Below are 8,948 nucleotides of genomic sequence, written 5' to 3' on the forward strand. Positions count from 1 at the left end.
TTAGGCCACAGCCAGGATTAGAACTCAGCAAATTGGCACCGGCTGGAGCCCTGGAAGGGGAATTGTTATCCCACTACCACACTTTTCTGCCTGTTTCTCATTTTTCTCCATACATTTTAGCTGTCTATCGCAATCCACTTCTCACCAAGTGGAAACGTTTTTCTGGGCCCCGTTTGGTTCGTTTTTTGCTCGGTGTCTGTGTAAGCTTCGATCAGATTGGTGGACTGTGGTTCTGCGTAACTACTCTGGAGGTTGTCTGGGTGCATGTTTGAACGCACACACTCGTGCACCCAAAAGCAAACACGCACCACACACACGCAGACCCTCTGGGTGTGTCAAACAGTGGACGAACATGTGATTTGCTAAAAGGTTCAACCTTCTATTTACATGGAACTCACAGAGGGCAACTAGTGCTACCATGCCGTTCCCTCTCACAAAGGCCTCACATGGACTGGGGGACTATTCTGATATTGTAAAATGGTGATATCGACTTGCTCAACGCGTGTGAACGTCAGGTGGTGTGTTTGTTGTGTAGGGTAAGYAAGATGAGAGGTGAGAATCTCTTTCTTCCCTTTTGTGTTCTTTTTCCTTGAAATTGGAGTCAGGAAAATCCTTTCYAAGATGTCTCGCTGTCAGTGGTGTTTATTCATGGWTGCCAAGGGAAGTCAAGCATCCCCCAAGAATGTACCAAGACATTTTATTTCTTCATAATTTTCCATCAATTCACAAGAGGCTASATAACCAAAAGTATGTGGACACCTGCTCATTGAACATCTCATTCTAAAATCATGGGTATTAATATGGAGTTAGTCCCTCCTTTGCTGCTATAACAGCCTCTACTCTTCTGGAAAGGCTTTGCACTAGTTGTTGGAACATTGCTGTGGGGACTTGCTTCCATCTAGCCACAAGAGCATTAGTGAGGTCAGGCACTGATGTTAAGCKTGGCATGGGCCGGCGTTCCAATTCATCCAATGGTGTTTGATGGGGTTGAGGTCAGGGCTCTGTGCAGGCCAGTCAAGTTCTTCCACACCAATCTCGAAAAACCATTTCTATATGTACCATGCTTTGTGCACGAGGCCATTGTCATGCTGAAACAGGAAAGGGCCTTTCCCAAACTGTTGCCACAAAGTTAGAAGCACAGAATCGTCTAGAATGTCATTGTATGCTGTAGCGTTAAGATTTCCCTTCACTGGAACTAGGGGGCCTAGCCCGAACCATGAAAAACAGTCCCAGARCATTATTCCTCCTTTACCAAACTTTACAGTTGGCACTATACATTCGGGCAGGTAGCGTTCTACGCACATCCGCCAAACACAGATTAGTCCATCGGACTGCCAGGCGGTGAAGTGTGATTCATCACTCCAGAGAACACGTTTCCACTGCTCCAGAGTCCAAAGACGGTGAGCTTTACATCACTCCAGCCAATGCTTGGCATTATGCATGGTGATCTTAGGTTTGTGTGGGGTTGCTCTGCATTGAAAACCCAATTCATGAAGCTCCCAACGAACAGATCCTGTGCTGATGTTGCTTCCAGAGGCAGTTTGGAACTCGGTAGAGCGTTGCAACCGAGGACAGATTATTTTTACGTGCTACGCGCTTCAGCACTCGATGGTCCCGTTCTGTGAGCTTGTGTGGCCTACCACTTCGCGGCTGAGCCGTTGTTGCTCCTAGAGGTTTCCACAATAACAGCACTTACAGTTGACCTCTAGCAGGACAMAAATTTGACGAACTGACTTGTTGGAAATATCTATGGAAAGATCCTGCTATTCTATGACGGTGTCACGTTGAAATCCCTGAGCTCTTCGATTTTATACACCWGTCAGCAACGGGTGTGGCGGAAAATCCGAATCCACTCATTTGAAGGGGTGTCCACATACTTTTGTACATATAGTGTTCTCACCGGAGAAAGCATCCGAGTGAGCAAAACAGCGSCCCTCTGTTTCTGTATGTCTAGCCCATCTATCTGATGCTGTCTGGTCAAAAATAATATGACATTGTTGCTGTCCGTAGAACTGAATGCAAGGTCAGCCAGCGAGCATTTGGCCTATTAGCATTTGGCCTATTGGCTATGATAAAATAATAGCCAATCAGCTCAGCGTTGAGCTAAACTGAGGGAGCTCAACTTTGAATGGTCCTGGCACACCAAAAGAATTTGCCAAGGGAAGCCAGTTTGGATTTGGCTTCAATCACATCGAGAGCAAAATGCCATAGACAGAAACAACGTGAATTGCTGCATCTCATTGTGTTGTTGTCCTCCAGTGGCTAGCTAGAAACGGTCTCTTTCCTAAATTAGCTAAAATTGTCCCTTTCCTAAATTTGCCATGGATGGAGATAGGGATTTGGACTCATAGTTTTACTTAATTCTCAGTACTGGCCAATGACTATAAGCGTGATTCTGATCCAACCATAAATGCATACATTGTGCCCCTGGCCTGAGAGGATGGAAGCTCAACATGTAGCTAGATGTAGAAGGCTAATGTTAACTAGGTAGCTCATCGTTGCCCGTGAAAGGAAGTTAGGCTACTGAGCAAGCATTTTAGCCAGATAGCCTAGGACAACAAAAAATAAAAGCGTGTACTGTATGACAGAGTGATAGACCATTTCGTCAACAAGAAAGAGAGGAGGATGGCATTGGTGTTTCTCTACAAGTGAGGTGAATCAACACTCTTTTTCTACCATTGTGCATGCACACGCACACACACACGTACACACAGGATTCAGCACCATGGACAGCCATGTCATATTTACCTTACGTTGATTGGATTCAATTGTTTGCGGTATCTTTTAGTTGTCACTCTAATAGACTAAGCAGAGGGGAGTTGATGATGTTGAAATGTTGAAGTTGAAATGGTGCTGGAATAGTGGAAGCAGCTCCTGTTTAGCGACTTGCGGTTAACTCTTCGTGGTTCCAAATGAATAGTTGTTTAGTAGTAGTGTGGGAAACATTACCTTGCTTGACCATGCTATAGGTCGCGTAACTGTCTGTTAAAGGCAATATGCTTTGCGGACTTCACCGGACTGGTTCCCCACTGGTTTTCCCCACTCACTGCTKCTGCCCAATGATGTATTCCTTTTTTCTTTTTTTTTTAAACAGTCTCCGGCTGCAGACAGAAAACAATCCAGCCTTGAAAATTGAGAGACAACATCTCGGATTCTGAGGGAAGTCGATAAAAGCCTGTATCACACTTTCTCCTTTAACAACCTTCCCTCAAAGTCTATTGTAGGAATCATCAAACGTGTTARATCTTAACTACTAGCCTTCAAACCAACCTTTCACAAAGTACCGTTTTAACAAAAAAGAAGAGCATAAATATTGTGTCATCTAAAAAGGACTGCACTTTCCTCCATAAAATAGACGTAAGAGCAGCGCTACGGAAATGTCTACAAATCTTTCTAGGTCATAAATCCCTTTACACTATTACTGTATCGTGCTGATGTAGATACACTGTCTGAGGATGATGAGATCATCAGCAGGTCCCATATTGGCCTGGCCAGCAGCACCAGCTGCTACAGCCTGGGAAACAGCTGGAGAAGGGAGGCCTCCGACCAGCATGGCAGAGCCCTATGAGGAACATACTGGGAAGTAGTCAGGGTTGCCCCAGGGATGCCTCCTGTGCCCGCTGCACTTTCTGAGGGTCTGACAGGGTCAGGTCTCCACTCTGGGAGATACAGTGTTAATTATCCGGGGCACCCCTCAGAGGAAATGGAAGGAGTGAGAGTGAGAGACTGATAGAGTTGAGGCTCCYCTGAGAAGTATTGTGTACGAGCACAGGCCATTGCTAACCCTGCTGTTGTAGCTAGTATGCTATTCGCAACTGTTGGTGCTAATACTAACTAACACTTTCATATACACTACATTGCTGCTTACAGTATTGCTGACGTGACAGCTGAAGCTACGCTATGCTTCACCGCTAACGCAATCGCTAACTTTCAAAAAGGATCAAATCAAATCAAAGTTTATTTGTCACGTGCGCCGAATACAACAGGTGTAGACCTTACAGTGAAATGCTTACTTACAGGAAAAAAAAGTGTTAGGTGAACAATAGGTAAGTAAAGAAATAAAACAACAGTAAAACAAAAACAGGCTATATACAGTAGCGAATAGTGATATTGCTAATATTGCAGCAGAGACAGAAAGAGAGTGAGAAAGAGAAAAAAAGACAGCCTAGCATTGGCAGAGCTAATGCTAACTCTGTTGCTAACCAAAAGTCAAGAAGGGGTCAAGGCTCCTCTCAGATGGGCTGTCGGGCTCTGCCGCGTTCACTCCTGCAGTCCAAGAGTAAACACCCATAATTGACATTGATTGGCCTCTAAATGGTAGAGGAGGACACTTAATTATGAATATAAAACAGGGCCGACGTAAACAGCAATAAGGAAAATAACATGCGAAATTAGGCTCTACTTGTCATTGTTTTGGCACATCGACGAAATAGGTTTTCTCTCTCTCTGTGTGCTTGTAGAGAGAGGGAAGCAGAAGAAGAGAAGAAGCAGGGGCTGAGGATTTATTTTGTCTTGTCAGAGGGACTTGCCTTCTGCTGATGGGTGCCAAATCAGACAGGCCCAAGGAAAGCAGTGTGGTTTATTCCACAAGATTTCAATGGACTATAATGGGGATTGTTCTATTTACTGAGTCTTTATGAACAATATGTCAGACTATAGCACTCTTACCTGGTGGCAAAACTGGTTGAATAATCCCAATGGGTTGCGGTTTTGTCCAGTTTTACCAACTGGGTAGCATTAAGTATGGTTAAGCATGGGAGTTTTTTCTTACCACGTGACCAGAACGAGAAAAACTCTAGGACCTAGACTTTAATACAGTGTTTTTGGACAATGACAAATTTCAAGCTGTTTCTGAGGTGGTGTTGCCGAAATTACGGCATGCCAAAACATTCCGATCAAAAGCACTTTGTGGAGTTTGATTCATTCCTAATTATGACTCTGGAAATGCTGGGCTGGGTTCTTTGATAATGACACCCTCCATCATGTCAAATTGAAATGCCGCCATCGCTCACAAGGGGGTTTGATCCTTCATCGTGGCATAACTGTCCCTTTGWTACATCCACCCCTGCAACATGGTATCAATGCTACGCATCACATTATAATTATTCTACAAAAAGATGTTTCGTGCTCAAGAGGTAAAAACATACAGTCGACTCTGACATTGACTGGAGCTCTGACATTGTCTACGCTCAAAGCCCAGGAATTACCGTTGTTCTTTTTCGTTTTGCCGTTACCTCCATATAAGTACATATAACTCTAGAAGGACATTAGCATCCAGGCAACATGTCTAAAAATAATCCACTACTGTAAAGGAAAGCGTTGATCAAACAGCTCATTAAATATAAACCAATATTGTGTAAACCAATGTATTATAGATACAGTGCCTTTGAAAAGTMTTCTTTTTCACATTTTGTTACGTACAGCCTTATTCTAAAATGTATTAAATCGTTTTGTCCCCTCCTCATCAATCTCAAACAATACCCCATAACGACAAGGCAAAAACAGGTTTTTATACATTTTTYCTAATTTATAATAATAAAAAACTGAAATATAACATTTACATAAGTATTCATACCCTTTACTCAGTACTTGGTTGAAGCACCTTTGGCAGCGACTACAGAATTGAGTCTTCTTGGGTATGACGCTACAAGCTTGGCACACCTGTATTTGGGGAGTTTCTCCCATTCTTCTCCTGCAGATCCTCTTAAGCTCTGTCAGGTTGGATMGGYAGCGTTGCTGCACAGCYTTTTTCAGGTCTCTCCCGAGATGTTCGATTGGGTTCAAGTCCAAGCTCTGGCTGGACCACTCAAGGACATTCAGAGACTTGTCCAGAAGCCACTCCTGCTAGGGTCACTGTCCTGTTGGAAGGTGAACCTTCGCCCTAGTCTGAGGTTCTGAGCGCTATGGAGCAGGTTTTCATCAAGGATCTCTCTGTACTTTTCTCTGTTCATCTTTGCCTCAATCCTGACTAGCCTCCCAGTCCRTGCCGCTGAAAAACATCCCCACAGCATGAMGCTGTCACCACCATGCTTCACCYTAGGGATGGTGCCAGGTTTCCTCTAGACGTGTCGCTTGGCATTCAGGCCAAAGAGTTAAATCTTGGTTTCATCAGACCAGAGAATCTTGTATCTCATGGTCTSAGAGTCTTTACGTGCCTTTTGGCAAACACCAAGCGGGCTGTCATGTGCCTTTTACTGAGGAGTTGCTTCTGTCTGGCCACTGTACCATAAAGGCCTGATTGGTGGAGTGCTGCAAAGATGGTTGTCCTTTTGAAAAGTTCTCCCATCTCCAAAGAGGAACTCTCGAGCTCTGTCAGAGTGACCATCGGGTTCTTTGTCAACTCCCTGACTAAAGCCCTTCCCCCCCCCCGATTGTTCAGTTTGGCCTTGCGGCCAGCTCTAGGAAGAGTCTTGGTGGTTCCAAACTTCTTCCATTTAAGAATGATGGAGGGCACTGTGTTCTTGGGAACCATCAATGCTGCATGAATGTTTTGGTACCCTTCCCCAGATCTGTGCCTCAATACAATCCTTTCTCGGAACTCTACGGACAATTCCTTCGACCRCATGGCTTGGTTTTTGCTGTGACATCTCCTGTCAACTGTGGTACCTTTTATAGACAGTTMTGATTTGAATTTACCACAGTTGGACTCCAGTCAAGTTGTAGAAACAGCTCAAGGACGATCAATACAAACAGGATGCACCTGACCTCAATTTCGAGTCTCATAGCAAAGGATCGGAGTACTTATGTAAATAAGGTATTTATTTTTTCTATCTTAAATACATTTGGTAAAATTTCAAATAAAATTGTTTTCACTTCATCATTTAGGGGGTATTGTGTGTATTTTTTATTGAAACCATTTTAGAATAAGGCTGTACCGTAACAACATGTGGAAAAAGTCAAGTATACTGAATAGTATATCTAAATGAATATTATAAAATGATCTGAATTAATACTCTCTCTCTCTRTAATAKGTATTTACAAATCAACACAAAGCACATCATTGACAAGCATACAAGTGTTGGAGATCTGAAGGAATATCTCTCTATCCACTCTCTGTCTTCTCCGACATATCTCAAGTGCCAGATGTCACCGGTTGGCTGCTGTCAGAATCATTTTATCAAGTGCCAATCACATTTTAGATCTATACTCATCCCTCGTATTCCCCCTATGTAAAGCGACTGAAGCTGAAAATACTGCAATTTGAAATCGGTTTCTTCCTCAACAGCAGCTATCATCAACCAGCTCTCTTTTCCCCGGTGTCCCCCTTGATTTTCCATGACATGACGAGACTRTCGATTGAAGTGTGACACGGACTGAATGATTCATGGTGGGGGAAAAAAAACGTAAACAGAAACGACTTCTAAGACAAACAAAATGCCTTGACACCCAGAGGCAAACTATATCTCACACACCCACGTCTTTTACCACACACACAAAGGGGTGACTATTAAACATATGACAGGGGTCAAGAAAGACAAGCCTTCCCTTTTCCTGTGACCTTCACGRCAAGCCATTGCCCTGACAACGGGCGTGCCCATTCCAAGAAAGAAAAAGGAAAACCAAACATACAGGGATAAYAGTGTGGCAAAATGATTGCCTCAACTCGGTGAGAAAAGACATCGTTGTGTTGGCAAATCGATGCCTTGTGTGCTAAAACGTCACTGGCTGGCGCGTTAAGGGGGAGGTGTTAGCGGTCTGATTGACATTTCCATGGATTGAACATTTTCAACCTGTACTTTCAGCTGTACCTATACAAATATAATTCACTCTGCCTCGTCTTGACAAAAGAGCAAGTCGTTTTGATGCAGAGTAACGTAGAAGCTAAATGCTCCTTTAATACCCTGTGTATATTATTCAGCACCTGTTGGGAAGGGAACCCCAAAACATCAACCATGACATAATAAATCAAATAAAATGTTATTGGTCACATACACATGGTTAGCAGATGTTAATGCGAGTGTAGCGATCTAGTTCCGACCGTGCAGTGATATCTAACAATTTCACAACAACTACCTTATACACACAATTGTAAAATAATGAATAAGAATATGTACATATAAATATATGGATGAACGATGGCCGTAGGCAAGATGCAGTAGATGGTATAGAGTACAGTGTATACATATGAGATGAGTAAWGTAGGGTATGTAAACATTATATAAAGTGGCATTGTTTAAAGTGACTAGTGATACCATTTTTTATTATTAAAGTGGCTAGAGATTTGAGTCAGTATGTTGGCAGCAGCCAGTCAATGTTAGTGATGGCTGTTTAACAGTCTGATGGCCTTGAGATAGAAGCTGTTTTTCAGTCTCTCGGTCCCTGCTTTGATGCACCTGTACTGACCTCGCCTTCTGGATGATAGATAGGCGGGGTGGAACAGGCAGTGGCTCGGGTGGTTGTTGTCCTTGATGATCTTTTTGGCCTTCTGTGACATCGGGTGGTGTAGGTGTCCTGGAGGGCAGGTAGTTTTGACCCCGGTGTATGCGTTTGTGCAGACCTCACTACGCTCTGGAGAGCCTTATGGTTGTTGCCAGAGCAGTTTCCGTACCAGGCTGTGATACAGCCCGACAGGAGGCTTCGATCGTGCATCTGTAAAAGTTTGTGAGTGTTTTCGTACAGGAAGCAACCAAATTTCTTTCAGCCTCCTGAGGTTGGAAGAGGCGCTGTTGCACCTTGTTCACCACGCTGTCTGTGGTGGGTGGACCATTTCAGTTTGTCAGTGATGTGCAGGCCGAGGAACACACTCCGTATTACAATAGTAATGCCTATTTCGCTTAAACATATGCATTTATCCAAATCAACTTGCAGTAGCACATGCATACATTTTCATTACAGGTGGCTCTAGCGGGAATCAAACCGATGACTCTGGCATTGCTGACGCCGTGCTCTACGAAATAGTCACTCAAGACAACTGTGTGCTAAATCTTATCCTGTACCTGTTGGGGCGA

This window comes from Salvelinus sp. IW2-2015, unplaced genomic scaffold (genome assembly GCF_002910315.2).
Source record: "Salvelinus sp. IW2-2015 unplaced genomic scaffold, ASM291031v2 Un_scaffold824, whole genome shotgun sequence".
NCBI classification, from domain to species: Eukaryota; Metazoa; Chordata; class Actinopteri; order Salmoniformes; family Salmonidae; genus Salvelinus; species Salvelinus sp. IW2-2015.